Consider the following 21,150-nt stretch of genomic DNA (forward strand, 5'->3'; position numbering starts at 1 on the left):
CTATTGTTTGTTTTATTGTACCTTTTATATTTTACATTTATATTTATTATTGTATTTTGCACCAAGGGAGTGGCACTCCAATTTCGTTGTACCCTGTACAATGACAATAAAGGCTATTCTATTCTATAAAGGCTATTCTAAATCCTAAAAGGTTGATTCTGTTCATCCGGACAATGGGAGAAACGCTTCGTTTCATCAAAGTGACTTCATCTGTCTCTGTCTGAGATATCTGGTCATTTTCTATTTAATGCCAGCAACATGTTTCAATAAAGTTTGACAAAAGACTGAAAAGTGTGTGTGAGGTCGAACAAAGCAGAAGAAAGAACATGTGATAGATCATCCATCTTCTTAACTAATTTCTCATCTTTGGGTCTGCAAAGCTGGAGCCCAGCTGTCACTGGTTAAGCAGTGACAGCTGCTCAACCAGTTAGTTAACCCTAACCCTTAATGTGACACTTCACTAAAGTCCAATGCAGGGTTGACAATGTATAAAACACAATAACAATAATCACACCTCAGTCCAACTTACCCTGATTTAGTACCTGTTTAACCTCAAACAATAAGTGAACATGTTTTAACGTTTTACACTAAGTTTTCTGTTTGAGAAACCAAATGTTAAACAGTCTCTGCTCCTTTTCACCTAAAGAGCTCTTTAAACCATCATTATTGTTACTGTAGGTGCACTGACGGCACTGTGAAGATATATAAGCCAAAATATGCACTAATTATAAATATTACTGTTACACTGTACAGATTTGTGTGGTAAAATAATGAGCGAATGATTTGATCTTTTCACTGCCTGCTGTGTTTCCTCGACTCCTGAGCAAAGATAAAGAGTCAGTTCAGACCTGCAGTTGGTCCTCGTGGTGTTTTGAACTTGAATTCAGCCTGATTTGTTTTTCATGTCTTCTCCTCCATCATCAGTTATCAGGAGAGCAGACAGTCAAAGTACAAGAATTCAAACAAACACAGAGATTCTACTTACAGAGCAGACACAGCACAGATGTTTCCTTCATCGTCCTTCTCACTCATTTGAGCTTTTTTTCATTTCTGTCACTGACACCAAGTAAAGCCCGCCCTCTTCCTCTGAGCACCAGCTTTCTATTGGTTCAAAGACAGTGGAGGGAACTAAATTCTAAAAGAAACATAAGTGATTTTTTTTTAGTACTTAAATATATAATTTTTACACAGTGACATACGTCAGACATTTATGAGTTCCTAAAGATGAAAAGGAAAAACTAAAAACAATTGTCCTCTGTTCTCAGTGATCTGTAGTTTGGTTGATGAACAAATCCATGTCCATGTAGTTACGTCCCCCTCAGTGAGAGAGGCAGATATGAGCTGAAACACAGGAATCAAACCAGGAGCTGAACTGGAACCATTCAGACACTGAGGCCCTCTGAACACATTTTAATTACAGCTGTGCAGAGACACACTGATGACTGACTGGAACACTATGATTCACATTTTAAATTAACACCATCCTCACACATGCTTTATATATGACCACTTAGGGCTGTGCGATATGACCAAAATCTCATATCCTGATATAAGAATTCTATCGTCCCGATAACGATATAAATCACAAAAATTTAACATTTTCTGTAAATTCTGTGAATCCTCGGCAGCTCAACTTGCGGGAAGTGTTTCCAGCTACGTGTCCTGTTAGCCTTCTGTCTTCAAGTGTCAAAGATTCAGAGAATGTAGGAAAATCTCTGCATACCAGGATAAAGCTACAAAACTGGACTGACTATCACTTGTGACGCAGGCTGTTGGGCAACACTGTATTAAAAACTGATCTGGCTGTGTGATTAAAATCGCTGCACGCTAATCAGGCCTCAGGGCTCTGAAATGCTGTCATCACTCTGACTTCACTTTTCTCTTTTCAGAGTGATTAGCTCAAGGCATCTATCCGCCCACCCACATATCAACTACAACTGGTAAAACTCTGAGTTACTTTCAAATTCATTTCATTCATTAACTTGTGATCTAGTCAGGTTTTTATCTCTGACATTCTCAAACAGTTGCACCCTTTGGTTATCTGTGGGAAATGTCTGCTGTAGCTTCTGCGTCTCTCTGCTGGACCTTGCTGTCTGTCTGCCTCCTGCTCGTCTCTGCAGGTGAGATTAAAATCACTTTAAAACATGATTTAAACAGGCTCTGTTTCTGGACTGCTTTAAATCGGTCTGTATTAGGGCAGTGAAACATATCTGGAATGGTGTTTAGTTTCCGTGTATCTGGTCATTCCAGTATAGTTGTTTCTAAGAGCTCTAGCAGAGCTCAGTGGTCTCTGTCTCACTGGCTGCTGTTGCAGTTAATTTAACCTCTCTGCTCTGTGTTGTTTCCTCTTTCAGAGCAGAAAACCATCACAGCTGAGTCTGGACAGAACATTACTCTGACATGTCGAGCTCCAAACAACAACATCACAGTTTTAGAGTGGAGCAGAGCTGACCTGGTAGATGAAAATGTGCTTTTGTACCACAATGATCGTTTTGATCCAGAAAACCAGCATCCATCTTTTAAGAACCGTGTGGATCTGCAGGACAGACAGATGAAGGATCGAGACATGTCTTTGATTCTGAAGAATGTGACGACTAATGATGCTGAATCATACGAGTGTCGTGTCAAGACAGGAAATAATCGCAGGAAAAGAGCTAATCTCAGTAGTGACCTCATCAGCATCATCTACCTGAGTGTTGATCCTCCAGGTGAGTGAGTAGAGTAGAGTGTGTGTGATCAGAGGTGAAGCTGCTTCCTGGTTGTTGATGAGACTTTGTAGAAAGCAGCTGGTCTGAGTGATGTGATCAGAGTGCAGTAGATAATGTCTGACAGCAGTTTGAAGAGGAAATGGATTCTGTTCTGTTCTTCACTCATCACCTACCTGACAGCTGACACCTCACACCTGTTTTTCAACTGCAGGACCATCAGGAGGATCTATTGCACTGACAGTTTTTGGTCTGCTTCTTGTTACTGCGGCTGTTGTTGGTTTTGTGAAGTACAAAGAAAATGCAAAAAAATTGTTTTAACATGGTGTTTAAATATGTATCCAAGATAGACAGAAAGATCCAGCAGACATCTGTAGACTTCAAACATCCATAATTTGATTTTATTTCTCATTTCTCTGATTATGTTCAGACTCAGACCAACAGTGTGCGTCTGTGCTGGCTGTTTATTAATCCTCTTCTCATCCACCTGGAGGATTAACTATCCAATCTGTTCACGAGATTCAGTGACACAAACTAAAACTGTGTTACAAATATACCTAATGTATGGGCTAAAATCTCACAATGATTAAGTGTTTTTTGTTTATAATCTTTCCTTATTCTGGGAGTTTGAACGACAACAACTAAATATCAGTGTATAATTACAAATACTGTGTTTGATGATCTGAGTGTAGATGACGTTTTGTGGATTACAGACTGTTAACAAACATGGTCAGGACCCATCTACAGCTGCATGATGTTTGGGGAAATTTGCGTTGTTGAAGTGCATTTCAAATCAAGTAGAGGTTTTTTTTTTTTTAAAATTGGTCAAAAATATGAACTTTAGGTTGTTGTAATTTTGTTTAACAGCCCTCTCTATAGTTCACATTACTCTTTCTGAGCCAACAAATTTGCATTATCTTTCATTACATCCAGTACATCAAATCTGCATTTAAAATTTTTTATAGGGTTATATGAATGCAAACTGAAATATTTCTCTCCATCTGACGCTAAATGTAATTTGACATCATGTGTGCTTTTTTGTTTTAGCTTTTCGTTGTTAATAAGATTTACATAATAAGATTTACAAACCTACTGATTGTTTGTTTGTTTTTTATTTCAGTTATTTTGTGATATTTGGAGAGTTTTTGTAGTTTTTGTTATTATTGAATAATAATAATACTAATTGAATGTGAATTCTCTTTGTATGTTCTATAATAACAGCAAATGAAATGGAGAAATTGTTTAACGCCAGTTTGAGCATGCAGCTGCAGGACAGATTTACAGTGACTGATTTGTTGTAGCTTCATGTTCAGCAGCTGTTTGTGAGATCAGATGTGAGCTTGTTATCTGAGGATTGAACCACAGAGAAGCTGCAGTCAGATATTTGATGAAGCTAAGCGCATGGCACAACACAGAAGAGCTACCTCGTCAGGCCAGGACTCTGCAGTCTATTTACACCTACAGGCCAGTGGACACTCTTTCAAGGATGAGGATGTACACATCCTGGACAGGGAGGAACGCTGGTTTGAGCACGGAGTCAAGGAGGCCATTTACGTGAAAAGGGAAAGACCATCTCTGAATCGAGGAGGGGGCCTAAGGGAACATCTTTCACCATCTTACAATGCCGCAGCCATTCCACAACTATCTGTATATGTACCATACACATGGCCCTCATGGCCTTTGAGCAATGCTCATTGATCAACTGCCATTGCAGAAGAAAGATACTTTTTCCAGATATATGGATTTGTGTAGCAAAGAAAAAATGGATAAATATCTCTTAACATGTTTTATATTTTAGCTTCCTGAAAGTAGCTACCCTTTTCTTTTTTGACAGCACTGCAAACCCTTTGCCTTCTCTCAATGAGCTTCATGATGTAGTCACCTGAAATGGTTTTCACTTCACAGGTGTGTCTTGTCAGGGTTCATTTGGGGTGGAAGGACCAGTCCAGTACAGAACAGGGCCTTGTAGAGGGGCGCCTCATTCTATGCCATTTGTTCAGTGGCAACATGGTCAGCTAATTCGACCTTTACCAGATTCTACCACCTGAATGTGCTGGGTGTCCCTTAGCAGCAGCCTTGGCTAACCGAAGGTCGGACGGTCCTGATCCCCAAGGACCCCAAGAAGGGACCGGTCCCATCCAACTACCGACCAATAACCTGCCTCAGTACTACATGGAAGCTCCTGTCAGGCATCATATCGGCTAAGATGAACAGGCACATGGGTCAATACATGAGCGGGGCACAGAAAGGGATTGGCAAGAATACCAGAGGCGCAAAACACCAGCTACTGGTAGACAGAACAGTCAGCCGAGACTGCAAGACCAGACTGTCCAACCTGTGCACAGCCTGGATTGATTACAAGAAGGTCTATGACTCAATGCCCCACAGCTGGATACTGGAATGCCTAGAATTGTACAAGATCAACAGGACCCTAAGAGCCTTCATCAGGAACTCAATGGGGATGTGGTGTACAACACTAGAGGCCAACTCCAAGCCCATAGCACAAGTCACCATCAAGTGCGGGATCTACCAAGGAGATGCTCTGTCCCCACTGCTGTTCTGCATAGGCCTGAACCCCCTCAGTGAGATCATTAACAAGACTGGCTACGGATACCGACTACGAAACGGAGCGGTTGTCAGCCACCTCCTGTACATGGATGACATCAAGCTGTATGCCAAGAGCGAACGAGACATCGATTCACTGATACACACTACCAGGCTATACAGCAATGACATTAGGATGTCGTTCGGGCTGGAGAAGTGTAGTCGGATGGTAACAAAGAGAGGGAAGGTAGTCAGAACTGAGGGGATTGAACTACCAGAAGGCAACATTGCAGACATAGAGGACAGTTACAAGTACCTGGAGATCCCGCAGGCAAATGGGAACCATGAAGAGGCCGCTAGGAAAGCTGCAACCACCAAGTACCTGCAGAGGGTCAGGCAAGTCCTGAGGAGTCAGCTGAACGGTAAGAACAAGATCAGGGCTATCAACACCTACGCCCTGCCCGTGATCAGGTACCCTGCTGGGGTAATAGGCTGGCCAAAGGAGGAGATAGAAGCCACTGACATAAAGACAAGAAAGCTCCTGACCATGCATGGAGGGTTTCACCCCAAGTCCAGCACCCTGAGGCTGTACGCTAAGCGGAAGGAAGGGGGCCGGGGACTGGTGAGTGTCAGCACCACAGTCCAGGATGAGACAAGAAACATCCACAAATACATCACGAAGATGGCCCCAACTGACAGTGTGCTCAGTGAATACCTCAGGCAGCAGAAACCCAAGAAAGAGGAGGAAGGCGAGGAACCATCATGGAAGGACAGGCCCCTGCACGGTATGTACCACCGGCAGATAGAGGAGGTGGCTGATATCCAGAAATCCTACCAGTGGCTGGACAAAGCTGGACTGAAAGACAGCACAGAGGCACTAATCATGGCAGCACAAGAACAAGCTCTGAGTACAAGATCCATAGAGGCTGGGGTCTATCACACCAGGCAAAACCCCAGGTGCAGGCTGTGTAAAGATGCCCCAGAAACAATCCAGCACATAACAGCAGGGTGCAAGATGCTAGCAGGCAAGGCATACATGGAACGCCATAACCAAGTTGCCCGCATAGTGTACAGGAACATCTGTGCCGAGTATAACCTGGAAGTCCCGAGGTCAAAATGGGAGATGCCCCCAAGGGTGATGGAGAATGACCGAGCTAAGATCCTGTGGGACTTCCAGATACAGACGGACAAAATGGTGGTGGCTAACCAACCGGAAATAGTGGTGGTAGACAAACAGGAGAAGACGGCTGTAGTGATCGATGTAGCGGTTCCGAATGACAGCAACATCAGAAAGAAGGAACACGAGAAGCTGGAGAAATACCAAGGGCTCAGAGAAGAGCTCGAGAGGATGTGGAGGGTGAAGGTAACGGTGGTCCCCGTGGTAATCGGAGCACTAGGTGCGGTGACTCCCAAGCTAGGCGAGTGGCTCCAGCAGATCCCGGGAACAAGATCGGAGATCTCTGTCCAGAAGAGCGCAGTCCTGGGAACAGCTAAGATACTGCGCAGGACCCTCAAGCTCCCAGGCCTCTGGTAGAGGACCCGAGCTTGAAGGATAAACCGCCCGCAGGGGCGAGATGGGTGTATATATGTATATATGTATATATATATATATATATATGTATATATATATATATATGTATATATATATGTATGTATATGTATATATATATATATATATATGTATATGTATATGTATATATATATATATATATATGCACACACACATAGAGTAAAGTAACAGGATTACTTTTTTGGTGAAAATAATCAGTAATTAGACTAATTACTTTTTTCAAGTAACCAACACTGCTAATAATAAGGTGTAACAAGGTGTAATAAGTCAGTTGTGCTGTTTTACAGTGGAAACAGTATTCTTTACACATGATTTGTCCTTGGTTAACATAATTTTTACCAAATCCAAACGTGTCATGCTTGGCTGTGTGGCAGTGTGAAGTAGTCAGACACGAACGTCAAGGAAGGTGGTAGGGAAGCAGACTAGGCAGGCATTTCAGATTTCCAAGGTGAGCAATTTATTTACAGTGAACTTAATATAACGTAACTTAACAAAACTTTCCCCCCAAATCAATTCAGTTAACAAAACTCAACATAACATGGCTCTGGTAACACAGCTCACCTCTCCTCTCTCTTGCATGTGGTAGAGACTGGCTTTAAATAGGGCCATCAATTTCCCTCCAATTGCCCAACCAGTACCACTCACTCAACTGAGCGATGTAAAACTCTACACAGATGATTTAAAAACACAAAAACTCTACACACTTCTAATATGCACATTTACACAACTAAATGGCAATATTAACAAAAGAAAAAACCTTCAACAAATTCCTTTAAACCTTAACACAAACAAAAGGAAGCATCTCTATGGAAAAAGAAACCCCTCCACTTGGTTTGACCCGCTGATGTCATGTGTGACATCATCAGGATTTTAAAATGAGGAAATGCCAGGCGGGCGTTTCCCCACACCTGACCCTCATGAAAACTGAAAAGACAAACAAAGTAAGTATGAACAAATGACTTAATCTGTAACATAATAAAATCTAAAGAAACATAACTTAGTATTTGTCTTAATTTGCAGAATGTTTGATTTGCTGGCAACAGAACGCTTACACAAACAAACCCGGGATAGTGAGTGAAGCAATGTTACTTGACAAATAGCAAATGGAAGCAAACACATAGAAACAGAATAATGTGTACAATGTGCAAAATAAAGTAAATACATATGGGACAAATGGAGAGCTTTACAACTGCTCCTCCACTTTGTCACAGGCAGGTAGGCAGAAAAAAGGAAAAAAGGACCCAAAATGCAGGACTCTCGGAGACGGGACTTAAACTCAGGGCATCGCTTTTATTGCTGGAAAATCTACTTAAAAAACAACTCCCACAAAAATCAAAACAAAACAGAAAGACTGGAACACTATAAACACACAGCATGGAGAAAGTACGACGTGACAGCAAACACAGGACAAAAAGGGCTTATATAAACAGGGGATTAATCAGGAAATGGGAAACAGGAGGGAGACACAGCTGGGAGAAATTAGGCTCACGAGACAAGGGAACAGGAGAACTGAACATACTGACATGAGACATAAATTTTCAAAGTAAAACAGGAAACCAGAAACAATTCACAAAGACACGGACTGAGAAACATGGACTTTGGACAGAGGGACACACGAGCAGAGAAGACTAAGCACAGAACTAAACCTATACGAAACATGAGGGCAAGAGAACAAAACCTAAACCAGAGTAAGCTGGAACATAGAATAGGATAGCTAAAGAATCAGAACATAAATATAATGAACATAATCTCGAAAAACACTAAAATACAAGAAACCGAAAAAGCTGGGTCAAAATGACCAGGAACCGTGACAAAATGTCTCTTCATCATAGTGTTACTCATCCAGACTAGAACAGGTCAAACTGCAAAACTAGACTCTTAGGGATAGATAAAAGTAATTTGCTGTCATAATAAATGGAGCAAGCTGGACTTAAATGCAGGAGGATCAGATTCAGTGAGTTTATTTATAGTGAAGCTGAAGAGGAAACTATTCACAAAATCCTGGAGCAGGGAAAGTCCTTCAGTAAATTGATGTGTCGTAACTGAAGTTTAGTGAAGTGAAGTGTACTTTGGTTTTATGTAATAGAATGTTGTCAACTTTGACAATAGGTCAGCCGTGAGCCCTCATAGTCTGCCATGCATAAGGGCTGGGATGGTGACACTGGAACTGAGTCAGACTTCAAATCTGGTTATGTCTGCTTCTCAAACACTTTTATCTGCAACTTCTTGAATGAAAGCAACCTCGCTTTTTTCACCTGACTCAGAACAGCTTTCAGTTTCATAAATTAATTTATATTGCACTTGTTAAGACCAAGAACAGTTATTAAGCTTTTTGGTAATTTAAAAAAAAAAAAAAGCCAGCAGCAAAACGCAAAATGAACACATGACATAAACAAGACCATAAAGATAATAATCAAGATGTTAAACTGGAGTCTAAAGCTTAGAGGGAGCGCTTTGGGGTCTTTAGGGACTAGTAAAAGCGCTATATAAATACAGGCCAAAGCAGAAGCTTTGAAAGATTCATGAGAATGAGTTAAGAACCTCACAGCAACATTTTGGAAAGAATTAATCGATGTTTTAGTCAAACAAGAAAATTGATAATAGTCAATAATCCAAGGACAGCACATGAAAGCACAGACGGGCATCTTCTGAGACACAACAGCTTCACATTGTTCTCATTTGTTGCTGCTGATGGAGTTTAGCCCGAGTTTCCTTCCCGTGTTTTTGCTGTCAGTGTTATGAATCCTGCTATAATCAGTCTTCTATGAGCAAACAGAAGCAAAGGCTGTCTGTTTAGTCAGTGAAACACCAAACACAGATCAAAACTTCCTCCATGAGCCATGCAGAGGAAACACTGAAGCAAACACAGACAGGGAGGCACAGAAACATTAAGAGACCAAAGGATCACCACAGAGAGAAGAAAACAATAGAATCAAAGTGAAACTAGAAACACTCAGAATAACAATGAGTCCAAAGTGTGAGAAGGTCTGATGTTCCAACAGTGTTCAGGCTGAGAATTATTAACTGCAATGCTCCAGTTTGACCTCATGGTGGCAGTACTTTCTCATTGTTATACAGGAGAGAACAAGAGAGAGCTGACGTTGTCATAACGTCACAAAAACGTACAACAGCCTGATGACAGCGCTCAGTTTGTATGTGTCTGGTTGGTTTTTCAGTTTTCTAGTTGGTGTCATCAGGTTTGTTCTACACTGTGGATACTATATCTTATAACACTGCCATGATGTGTACTGTGAGTCTGGTTATAGTGAACCTGCCTCCTGATGTTTATCACATATTCACAGCAGAAGTTTCATCACAGATAAGACACTTTGGTTACACCGAGCAGGCAACTGTTACGCTGTAACCGTCACCAGGTCAGGTGGGCCTATTGCTTAATCAAACCGAGGGCGAGGTTTCCGAGGTTCTTCAATGCACCACAAACCGCAGAGTCCGAGTGAGGCGCTGAAAGTCAGATCTGTTCTTCAAAGCAGACTTTCAGCTTTATTTCAAGCTTAAATGTAATCTGATGTAGTCAGTATTTAAAGTCAGGCTCTGTTATTGACTGAAAACTCCGACAGACTCAGACATTTAGAACAAACTAAGACTCGGATAAGCACAAATACTGACACAGAGATGGCTGCTGGCACTGCGCTGCTCTGCTCCACTTTGCTGTTTGTCCTTGTCTTCGTCCCTGCAGGTAAGATTGACCTAAACTGAGTTTCTCTCTGAGATAACAAGAAGTACAGGAGGATTATTTTCATATAGTTTCAGTTTGTCTGTGTGCAAAAATGGGCAGTAAAGCGTTAGTTGTAACGCGTTACTGTAATCTGATTACTTTTTCAGGTAACGAGTAAAGTAAGGGATTACTATTGCCTTACTGCGTTACTAAACCCGTGATTTTTTTGCGAGAATGTCTCATGACAGTGACATAAGTGAGTGCGACAACAGTGGTGACAACAGCTGTGTGCAGATCAACAATGGATCATATATCGAGTGCGGGAAATAGTATGAGCGTGCAGCGTTTAAAGTGTGGAAGTACTGACCTTACTTCGAGTTTGATTCCATAAAAAGTGACAAAAACATTTGTGTCCATTGTGCGTGGGAAGAAAACTTATTTTTACAGCGAAAAAAACCCCTCAACTTCCAAGCAAGCACCGGGAGTGCGCTACCTTGTAATGGGAAACTCACAGAGAAACTCGCGGATTCTTCAACTGAGCGCTGCGGCACACCTGCACCAGGGTAAACCTCCGCCTACCCCACTCCTGCTATACAGGTGAAAATAGAGCAACAGGACCGCTAGTCTTTGATTTTATTTATTTTCTGCTGTCTTTTACTTGCATCTATTTGAAAGAGTGAGTGTAAAGACACACAAAAAAAAATATTTTATGTGCTGAAATGTTCAGAAAATAAGTTTAAATGTTAAACAAATTTCTTCCAGTCAGAGAATGTTGCATATAATTAAATTTTTGCTTCATGCATAAAGTTAAAAGGTTAAAACTAATAAAACAAATTTTAAAAAGAGACGTTTCCATTTGATTACATTTTGTATGATGGATTATGCAGAAAAAGTAGAATTGGGCTGAAAGATCTATCGCTTTATCACCTATTCAGGTTGTAAATCGTGTTTTTAAAAAGTAACTAAGTAACTAAGTAATCAATTACTTTTGAAAATAAGTAATCAGTAAAGTAACAGGATTACTTTTTTGGGGAAGTAATCTGTAATTAGTTACTGATTACTTTTTTCAAGTAACTTGACCAACACTGTCTGTGTGTGAAGGAGACACGAGGCTGGGTGGACACTTAACATCTGTAATCCAGCTGTGACAGAGACAAAGAAGTGTAATGTGTGTGTCAGTGTGATGTGTAGTTTCAGGAGTCAGTATGCAGCTACAAAGCTTTTTGTTCAGTGTATACAAACAGCTGAAGCGACATAAAGGCAGCATGCAGAGACTCACAGTGTCTTATAGTGAGAGGCTGCTTTCTCTCACACATTATGTTCACTTATTATCGGCACATGTTGTTGTTCTGTGGAAGCTAACATCTTGTAGTTTCTGACACTTTGCATGTTTAGCATGAGGCTAAAATTCCCCCTCAGTGGGTCACTGGTGACCTGGTGGATGTTCAGAGGTTCATTAAATCCAACATGAGTAAAAACTCAAATGTCAAAAGAAATAAATAAAATATTTAAAGTCAGTCATTCTGATCATAATTGTACTTTGACCTTTAACCTCTCTGCTCTGTGTTGTTTCCTCTTTCAGACCCAAAGATCATAACAGCAAAGTCTGGACAGGACGTCACTCTGACATGTCAAGCTCCAAATATCAGCATCACAGGTGTAAAGTGGATCAGAGCTGACCTGTGGCCAAAAACTGTGCTTTTGTTCTGGGATAGTCATTTTGTTCCAGACAACCAACATCCATCTTTTAAGAACCAGGTGGATCTGCAGTACAGACAGATGGAGGATGGAGACGTGTCTTTGATTCTGAAGGATGTCACGACTACGGACGCTGGAACATACGTGTGTCGTGTCATAGAAGAAAGACAGTCACTGAAGCTCAGCATCATCCACCTGATTGTTGATCCAGGTGAGTGAGTAGAGTTGAGTGTGTGTGTGATCAGAGGTGAAGCTGCTTCCTGGTTGTTGATGTTTGTTTGTTGTATGGATGAGCTGGTGGATGTCAGAGGTAGACAGATGTTTCTCCAGCTGTTGTCTTTGTGGCTGGTAGTCTAGAGTTGTAGAGCAGCATTGTTTGGGTAAGGTTAGAGCAGAAACAAAGACATTTATGAATCAGTCTCTTCTTCTCTTGCTCTCTAACTCGTCTGTAAACATGTGTGGGGAAACTCAATGTTAAAGCCTACAGCTGGAGGGGGAGGGGAGGAGTGAAGCTGGTGGTTGTGAGTCTGTGAAAGTGAATCCTGCCGGTGCCATAGCTGCTGAAGACGTACTTAGTGCAGACACAAAACGTCCATCAGCTTCAAAGTGTGTCAGAAAAATGTCCACATGATGACTGATGGATGAGTGAGGTCCCATTTTGTTGTTGTTCACAAATCATTGAACAACATAAAAACTTAGAGCTCCTTTCAGTGCTGCCTGAGACCAAAGGTTGGATCAGAGCGAGCAGCTGAAAGGACACATCTATGAATGCAGTCAGAGACTTTCTCACAACCTCACACTTCATCTGATCAAATTTAAACTCAGCTTTAGAGTCATATTTAGAGTCAGATTCTCTGCTACTCAGTAAACTAAAGACCAAGAGATTTATAATATTTTAAGGTGAGCAGTAATAATAGCAAGTTAATGTCTGCTTGACTTTCATGTTTGTCTCTACAGGTAAAATGTAACTGTTAGAAGCCAAATGAGCACAAAGGAGTACAATAGAATTGTTTTCATGTTGTTTCAGTCTGTTTGTATGAAGTTTGCATTTGTGTCTTTGATCCAGCCGTGACAGATACAAAGAAGTGTAATGTGTGTATCATTGCGATGTGTTGTAGTGTCAGGAGTCAGTATACAGCTACAAAGCTTTTTGTTCAGTGTATACAAACAGCTGTAGCTACATATAGGCAGCATGCAGAGACTCACATTGTCTTATAATGAGAGGGCTGCTTTCTCTCACACATTATGTTCACTTATTATCAGCACATGTTGTTGTTCTGTGGAAGCTAATGTAATTCGGCAAAAGGATAGGACACCTGACTGCTGCTTAGTGTTTAATAAGTGAAACAGAAGTAGGTTCAACTCAGGACTAAGAGTGTGTGAATAAAAAACTAACAACAGAAATAGAGCTCACAAAGGAATATACTGTGGGGATGTGAATGTTATAGACGGATATATTCAATTCAATTCAATTCAATTTTATTTATTTTGCGCCAAATCACAACAACAGTTGCCTGATGGCACTTTATATTGTACAGTACATACAGAGAAAAACCCAACAATCATATGACCCCCTATGAGCAAGCACTTTGGCGACAGTGGGATGGAAAAACTCCTTTTTAACAGGAAGAAAAGTCCGGCAGAACAAGGCTCACGGAGGAGCAGCCATCTGCTGCGACCGGTTGGGGTGAAAGAAGGAAAACAGGATGAAAGACATGCTGTGGAAGAGAGACAGAGATTAATAACAGGTACAATTCAATGTAGAGAGGTCTATTAACACATAGTGAGTGAGAAAGGTCATGGGAATGCCCCGGCAGCCTACGTCTATTGCAGCATAACTAAGGGAGGATTCAGAGTCACCTGGTCCAGCCCTAACTATACGCTTTAGCAAAAAGGAACGTTTTAAGCCTAATCTTAAAAGTAGAGATAGTGTCTGTCTCCCGAATCCAAGCTGGAAGCTGGTTCCATAGAAGAGGGGCCTGAAAACTGAAGGCTCTGCCTCCCATTCTACTTTTAATGCTCTTGGAACAACAAGTAAGCCTGCAGTGCGAGAGCGATGTGCTCTAATAGGGTGATATGGTACTACAAGGTCCTCAAGATAAGATGAGGCCTGACTACCTAAGACCTTGTATGTGACTACTGATGATACTCGCCTAGCTTGGGAGTCACCGCACCTAGTGCTCTGATTAGCAATGGGACCACTGTTACCTTCATCCTCCCCATTTTCTCGAGCTCTTCTCTGAGCCCTTGGTATTCCTCAAGCTTCTCATGTTCCTTTTTCCTGATGTTGATGTCATTGGGAACAGGACAACCTCTTCTCGACGAGTAGCTGGGGCTTGGGAGAGCCCGAATACTTGATGGTTGGTTGCATCATGTGTCTGCCGACACTCTCCATGGATGACATTGAACGATATTGTAAAGTATGCGACACACACAGTGATCTCCAAAAGTTGATTCTGTTCATCTGGACGTAGCGTTTTGTGGGAGAAACGTTTCATCACTCATCCAAGTGACTTGTTCAGTCTCAGCTGACTGCAGGTTTCCCCAAATCTTATAAACAGTACATTTGCATAATGACTGAAACCTGCAGTCAGCTGAGACTGAAGAAGTCACTTGGATGAGTGACGAAACGTTTCTCCCACAAAACGCTACGTCCAGATGAACAGAATCAACTTTCGGAGATTTACTTTCCTGGATGATTGAGAATGGATCAAGACACACAGTGATCGTGCTCAGGAATATTGTGTTTAGTTGACAGTTCTGCATTCACGGGAAACAGTCCGTTCAGGTCCAGCTTTCCCTCCCACTTGACTCTGCCATCACTATATAGACAAAAAAAAAAGAAAAAGAAAACACTGTCATCAAACAATCTCCACCACCTGTGGCTCACCTGCCTCCCAGTACCGCGCTCACTGCACTACTCCTCCTCAGCAGCTGCGCCAGGGACCACACCACCGCCACACACCTCCACCACGCAACTGAGGCCTGGGAGCCATCTGGCCGAACCTACACCACCCACTGGAGATACCACTGGGTGATCCGGGCGTTGACATCCTTCATGCGGTAGAGCCACTGCATCGGGGCAGGTCCGAGCAGAGGGTGAACAAGTGCCCCAGGAGATAATAGCAAAGGGAGTCGACCGCCCACCGGATAGCCAGGCACACTTTCTCCACAGTGCTGTACTGTCTCTCACGCTCTCACAGCTTACGGCTAATGTAGAGCACGGGCCAGTCGACCCCTCTTACCTGCTGGGACAAAACGGCCACCATCCCTCTGTTCGAGGCATCAGTCTGCAGAGCAAAAGGGAGGAAAAAGTCAGGAGTCTGGAGCAGAGTCTCCCCACAAAGAGCTTTCTTCACCTGCACAAATGCTGCCTGGCACGGCCCCGTCCACTGTCCACCTGTGGACGCACCTGCCTGCCCCCCAAGTGGTACCCCATATATTGTACCTCCCTCCATCCAACCGCACACTTCTTTGGGTTAGGCGTAAGCCCCGCCTGCCTCAAGGACTCCACAACCGCGGCCACCCACTGCAAATGCTGTTGATGTCACACCAGGCTGCCCGACGTTCAGCTGGGCAGGGCGCAGAACACGTCCAAAAAACACTGTTGCAACATTGTAAAATCCGCTCTCTGGGCCTGTGTGATATGGTCATCACAATGGAGGGAGGCGGAAATGATGGAATTTGGCACCTCCGGCCCTCATCTCTCTCCTTAACCAGTCTCACCAGAGAAGTGGTCTAAACCTCCCTCCATGCTTTCAGGCAGTTGAGGTGATAAATCTGTCTGGCCCTTCCCCTGTCTGACCATGCGACCTCATAGTCAACATCCCCCACTCAGCGTGTGACCACGAAGGATCCTTGCCGCTTGGTGAGTAACTTTGAGTTAAAAGAAGCACTCTGTCACCCGGTGAAAATTTCCTGAGTTGAGCCCTCTGTTATACAGGCCTTGCTGACACTGCTGGGCCTGGAGCAAATTCTCCTGTGATAACCTCCCCAAAATGTAGAGTTTTGCTCTCAGGTCCAACGCGTACTGAATCTCATTTTTTTTCTGGGCTTGGACCATCCTCCCAGCTTTCTTTAATCAGGTCGAGCACCCCACGAGGCTTCCTGTTGAACAGCAGTTCAAAGGGAGAAAATCCTGTGCAGGCCTGGCGCACCTCCCACACTTCAAATAACAGAGGGTCTAACCAACAATTCCAATTGCCTTCATCCTCATGAATGAACTTACGAATCATGGACTTCAAAGTCTTATTCAGTCGCTCTACCAGCCCATCAGTCTGAGGGTGGTAGACGCTGGTCTGAATAGATTTAGTCCCCAACAATTCGTACAGTTCCCGCGTTGTGCGAGACATGAACGACGTGCCCTGGTCAGTCATTATCTCCTTCGGGATACCGACGTGGGAGATAACCTGAAACAGTGCATGTGCCACACTATTTGCAGAGATGGTGCGCAGTGGCACTGCTTCCGGGTATCACGTTGCATAATCCACCAGAACTAATACAAAGCAATAGCTGCATGCACTCCAGTGAAGCGGCCCGATAAGGTCCATGCCAATGCGCTCAAACGGGACGTCCATTAGAGGGAGCGGGCACAAAGGCGCTTTTGGAATGGCCAGCTGATAAACAAGGTTGCATTCCGGGCAGGATGTGCACTAGCAGCGCAGATCAGCGTGGATGCCGGGCCAATAAAATGAGTTTTGTCATATCCAATGTTCCCTCTAAGCTGCGCACGTGCGCAATTGCGCACTGCTGGCACGCTCTCTGCGCACAGAAAATCTGCGTTGCGCACAAACAAAATCTAACCTGAATTGAAATTAAAATTAATACTTCAACAATTCTGTTTTGCAGTGTTAGTCAGTAAGTGACTGGCTGCTCCCATATGGGATTAGAGCGATGCCACCTTATCCCATAGTCCAGCCAATAATGAGATTCACATTCGTATACGCAGCCAATCAACGTCGTTGACAGGCTATGACAGCGTCCTTATGTGCCGACACCGGAGTTTTAGCTAGCAAAGCGACGTGGCTGATGTGGAGTGAAGCCACGTTAATGACAACGTGTACAACCATTGGAGATGTGAGCAGGACAGACGGAACAATTGACGGAAAAAGTGTGGACTTTATACCAGTTTTTAAATTGTGTTGATAGGCCATGTAAAACCAGAGTTGTGATTAAAAATATATGCAATGTTTGGTTTTCTTCCTGAATACTATCGTTGTTTATATTTACTGCGGGAAGAAACGGTAAAAACGGCGTTTTATAAGAAAAAAGGCTCAAAGTGAGCAAAAACAACCCCCCACCCCCCTCTCTCTTTCCTATTCGTCCAAAAAAGTACCATGTCGACCAATCAAAAAATGGTATGGCAAAGCAGCATCTAGTTGTTAAAAAACGAGGGGAAGTTTTAGGAGTGACGGCGGTGTTTTGAGATGTGAGAGATTTGAGATGTTTAGCGCAAATCTTGTGTAGTTAGTGTGTAGTGTAGTCAATAGTTTAGTTGTGTGTGTCAGAACAGTGAGGCGACTGCTGAATGTTACAGGTGTTACAGGAGTGATACATCTCCTGTTGTCAGGCCTGCAGGTATCAGGCTGTTGTTCTCCTTTATCTCACAGTGGACAGAAATTTTTTTTTGGAGTGGCACAAATAATTTGTGTGGCATCAGATTTGATGCAGAACAGCTGATTGTTCTGTAAATAGTTTGAAATGTTTATTTAAAAATGCATTGGCTGCATTTAAAAAAAATAGCTGCAAAAAACTTTGTTGTTTGCCAAACTGAGTTACTTTTTTAAAGAAGTAACTATATAATTAATTGCCCAGCATTGGTCATTATGTACTATATTTTGCAGACAGAGAGTTACAGGACTCTCTCCCAGACCACAGACTCAGAATACAAGTCAGAGCTTTATAAAAAAAAAAGAAAAAAAGAAAAAATGAAAGTTGTGTTTTCGAAATTTGAGTTCAAGTTATTTTTACTTCCAATAGTGTTAACATACTACACAGGTCAATGACTAGATTTTTTTTTAATTTTCATTGTAAGTGGGCTAAAGCAGTTAATTAAAAGTAGTCTAACATAAATACTGTAATTTGGTTATTTTAATAAACCATGTAACTTGGATGGATTCAATGCTGGCGTGACCACAGTGCACACGTCTGATGTCGCTCACAGTGGTCCAAGGGACCGCTCAGGGAGTTTGTGTGTTCGTTCAGACACATGAAAAATTAGAGGGAACATTGGTCATATCCCATATGCCCTGCCATTGGGTTATAATGAGTCGCTTGGAAAATTATTTCTAGGCGGCCTGGTGGCTCCAACAACCGGATGTGCGTCTCCTCCATGCAAGCGTCACAACCCACTCGATACAACCTATCTTGTAATAACACGAAGCACAGGTGGGTCCGCACGACTTCAGGGCGCACCACGTGACCATCAATCTCAATCACTTGGTAAAAGGCTATGCGTAGGTTTCATCACGAGAACGCTCCAGTGGGAAATCTCCCATAGGGGTAATTTCCGGAGCCGGCTGGTCCTCTCTTGAAGGGTCCACCATCTCCCCCGTCCCAGAATCAGTGTCGGACGACCCCACATCAACAGCTGATCAAACCCCGGCCAATTCGTGCCCAACATAAGGGGATGAGACATTTGCAGGCTTACCATAGTCCATATTACTGGTCTTGATGTCAGTGGCTTCTATCTCCTCCTTTGGCCAGCTTATTACCCCAGCCTGATCACAGGCAGGGCGTAGTTGTTGATAGCCCGGATCTTGTTCTTACCGTTCAGCTGACTCCTGAGGACTTGTCTGACCCTTTGCAGGTACTTGGTGGTTGCAGCTTTCCTAGCAGCCTTTTCATGGTTCCTATTTGCCTTTGGGATCCTCAGGTACTTGTAACTGTCCTCTATGTCTGCAATGTTGCCTTCTGATAGTTCAATCACCTCAGTTCTGACTACCTTCCCTCTCTTTGTTATCATCCGACTACATTTCTCCAGTCTGAACGACATTCCAATGTCATTGCTGTATATCCTGGTGGTGTGGATGAGTAAATCGATGTCTCGCTCAGTCTAGGCATACAGCTTGATGTCATCCATGTATAGGAGGTGGCTGACAACTGCTCCACTCCGTAGTCGGTCTCCATAGCCAGTCTTGTTAATGATCTCACTGAGGGGGTTCAGGCCTATGCAGAACAGCAGTGGGGACAGAGCATCTCCTTGATAGATCCTGCACTTGATAGTGGCTTGTGCTGTGGGCTTGACGTTGGCCTCTCGTGTTGTACGCCACATCCCCATTGAGTTCCTGATGAAAGCTCTTAGGGTCCTGATGATCTTGTATAGGTTCAGTTCAGGTCAGTTCAGTTAACTCATAGGTTAAGTTTGGTCCCACCTCAATGCAGTGATGGTTGGATGGCTTTTCATCCCGCACTGAACAGGACAATGATCGCAAGAAAAAAAACTAACCTAAACTAGGTCAGAAAACATAATTAACATTTACAATTAAATTGGAAAAGCTTTCTACTGCTATCTCAAATAAATAAACAAATCCATAAAAAACAACCAATAACGAAACAAGTCATAAAACATCATTCTTCATTTAGAATAATATTAAAGTCAAAGTAAAGTAAATCAGAAATATTGTCCAAAATTACATAATTATTTACAGAACAACTTTAATTGTTTATGTATTGTGCAACTGGTTCAATAAACTAAAAGTAGAAAAGTAAGAAAAAAAACCTACAATATGGACAAAACTACAAAAATCAAATCACTCACTCAACTCTGGAACTGTTAACATGTGGCCATAGTGATAAGACCAAAAAACAGATATCCTCTGTCAGTGCGCCCCAGGGTGGCTGTGGCTACAATGTAGCTTGCCTTCACCAGTGTGTGAATGTGTGTGTGATTGGGTGAATGACTGTATGAAGTATAAAGCGCTTTACAAATATAGGCCATTTACCATTTACCAAATAAACCAGTAATCAAATTTAAGCTTCACTAGCCTAGCATTAGCTCACTGGTGTTTTGACTGCGTGACCACAGCTCTGCATTTCCATTAATTATAACAAAACAAACAAAGTAACAAACTCACCATTGATCGGGTAATCGGGCACAATTTTGATTGAATCAGCCATACCACTTACACTGTCAACTTCTGAGAGAGGACGGCAACCACTGAGACAGCAGCAACAATGAAGCAAGGGAGATGCAGCAGATTGACCCGGAACTTATGCAAAGTTAACTCCTGCCACAAAAATTAGATTGCTGGTAGTGGTTGGATGTCACCTTGATTACACTTTGCATGTTTAGCATGAGGCTAAAATTCCCCCTCAGTGGGTCACTGGTGACCTGGTGGATGTTCAGAGGTTCAGTAAATCAAACATGACTAAAAACTCAATTGTCAGAGGAAATAAAGAAAATATTTAAAGTCAATCATTCTGATCATAAATGTACTTTGACTTTTAACCTCTCGGCTCTCCGTTCTTTCCTCTTTCAGACCAGAAAATCATCACAGCGGAGTCTGGACAGAACGTCAGTCTGACATGTCGAGCTCCAAACAGTGAGATCAGAGTTGTAGAGTGGATCAGAGACCTGGGAGATGAATATGTGCTTTTGCACTGGGATGGTCAGTTTGTTCCAGACAAGCAGCATCCATCTTTTAAGAACCGGGTGGATCTGCAGGACAGACAGATGAAGGATGGAGACGTGTCTTTGATTCTGAACAATGTGACGATTAATGATGCTGGAACATACGAGTGTCGTGTCTACATGGGAAGAGAAACAGACTCATGGGAATTCATCAGCATCATCCACTTGATTGTTCCTCCAGGTGAGTGAGTAGAGTTGAGTGTGTGTGTGATCAGAGGTGAAGCTGCTTCCTGGTTGTTGATGTTTATTTGTTGTATGGATGAGCTGGTGGATGTCAGAGGTAGACAGATGTTTCTCCAGCTGTTGTCTTTGTGGCTGGTAGTCT

The sequence above is a fragment of the Pelmatolapia mariae genome, linkage group LG3_W (assembly GCF_036321145.2).
Source record: "Pelmatolapia mariae isolate MD_Pm_ZW linkage group LG3_W, Pm_UMD_F_2, whole genome shotgun sequence".
Classification (NCBI taxonomy): domain Eukaryota; kingdom Metazoa; phylum Chordata; class Actinopteri; order Cichliformes; family Cichlidae; genus Pelmatolapia; species Pelmatolapia mariae.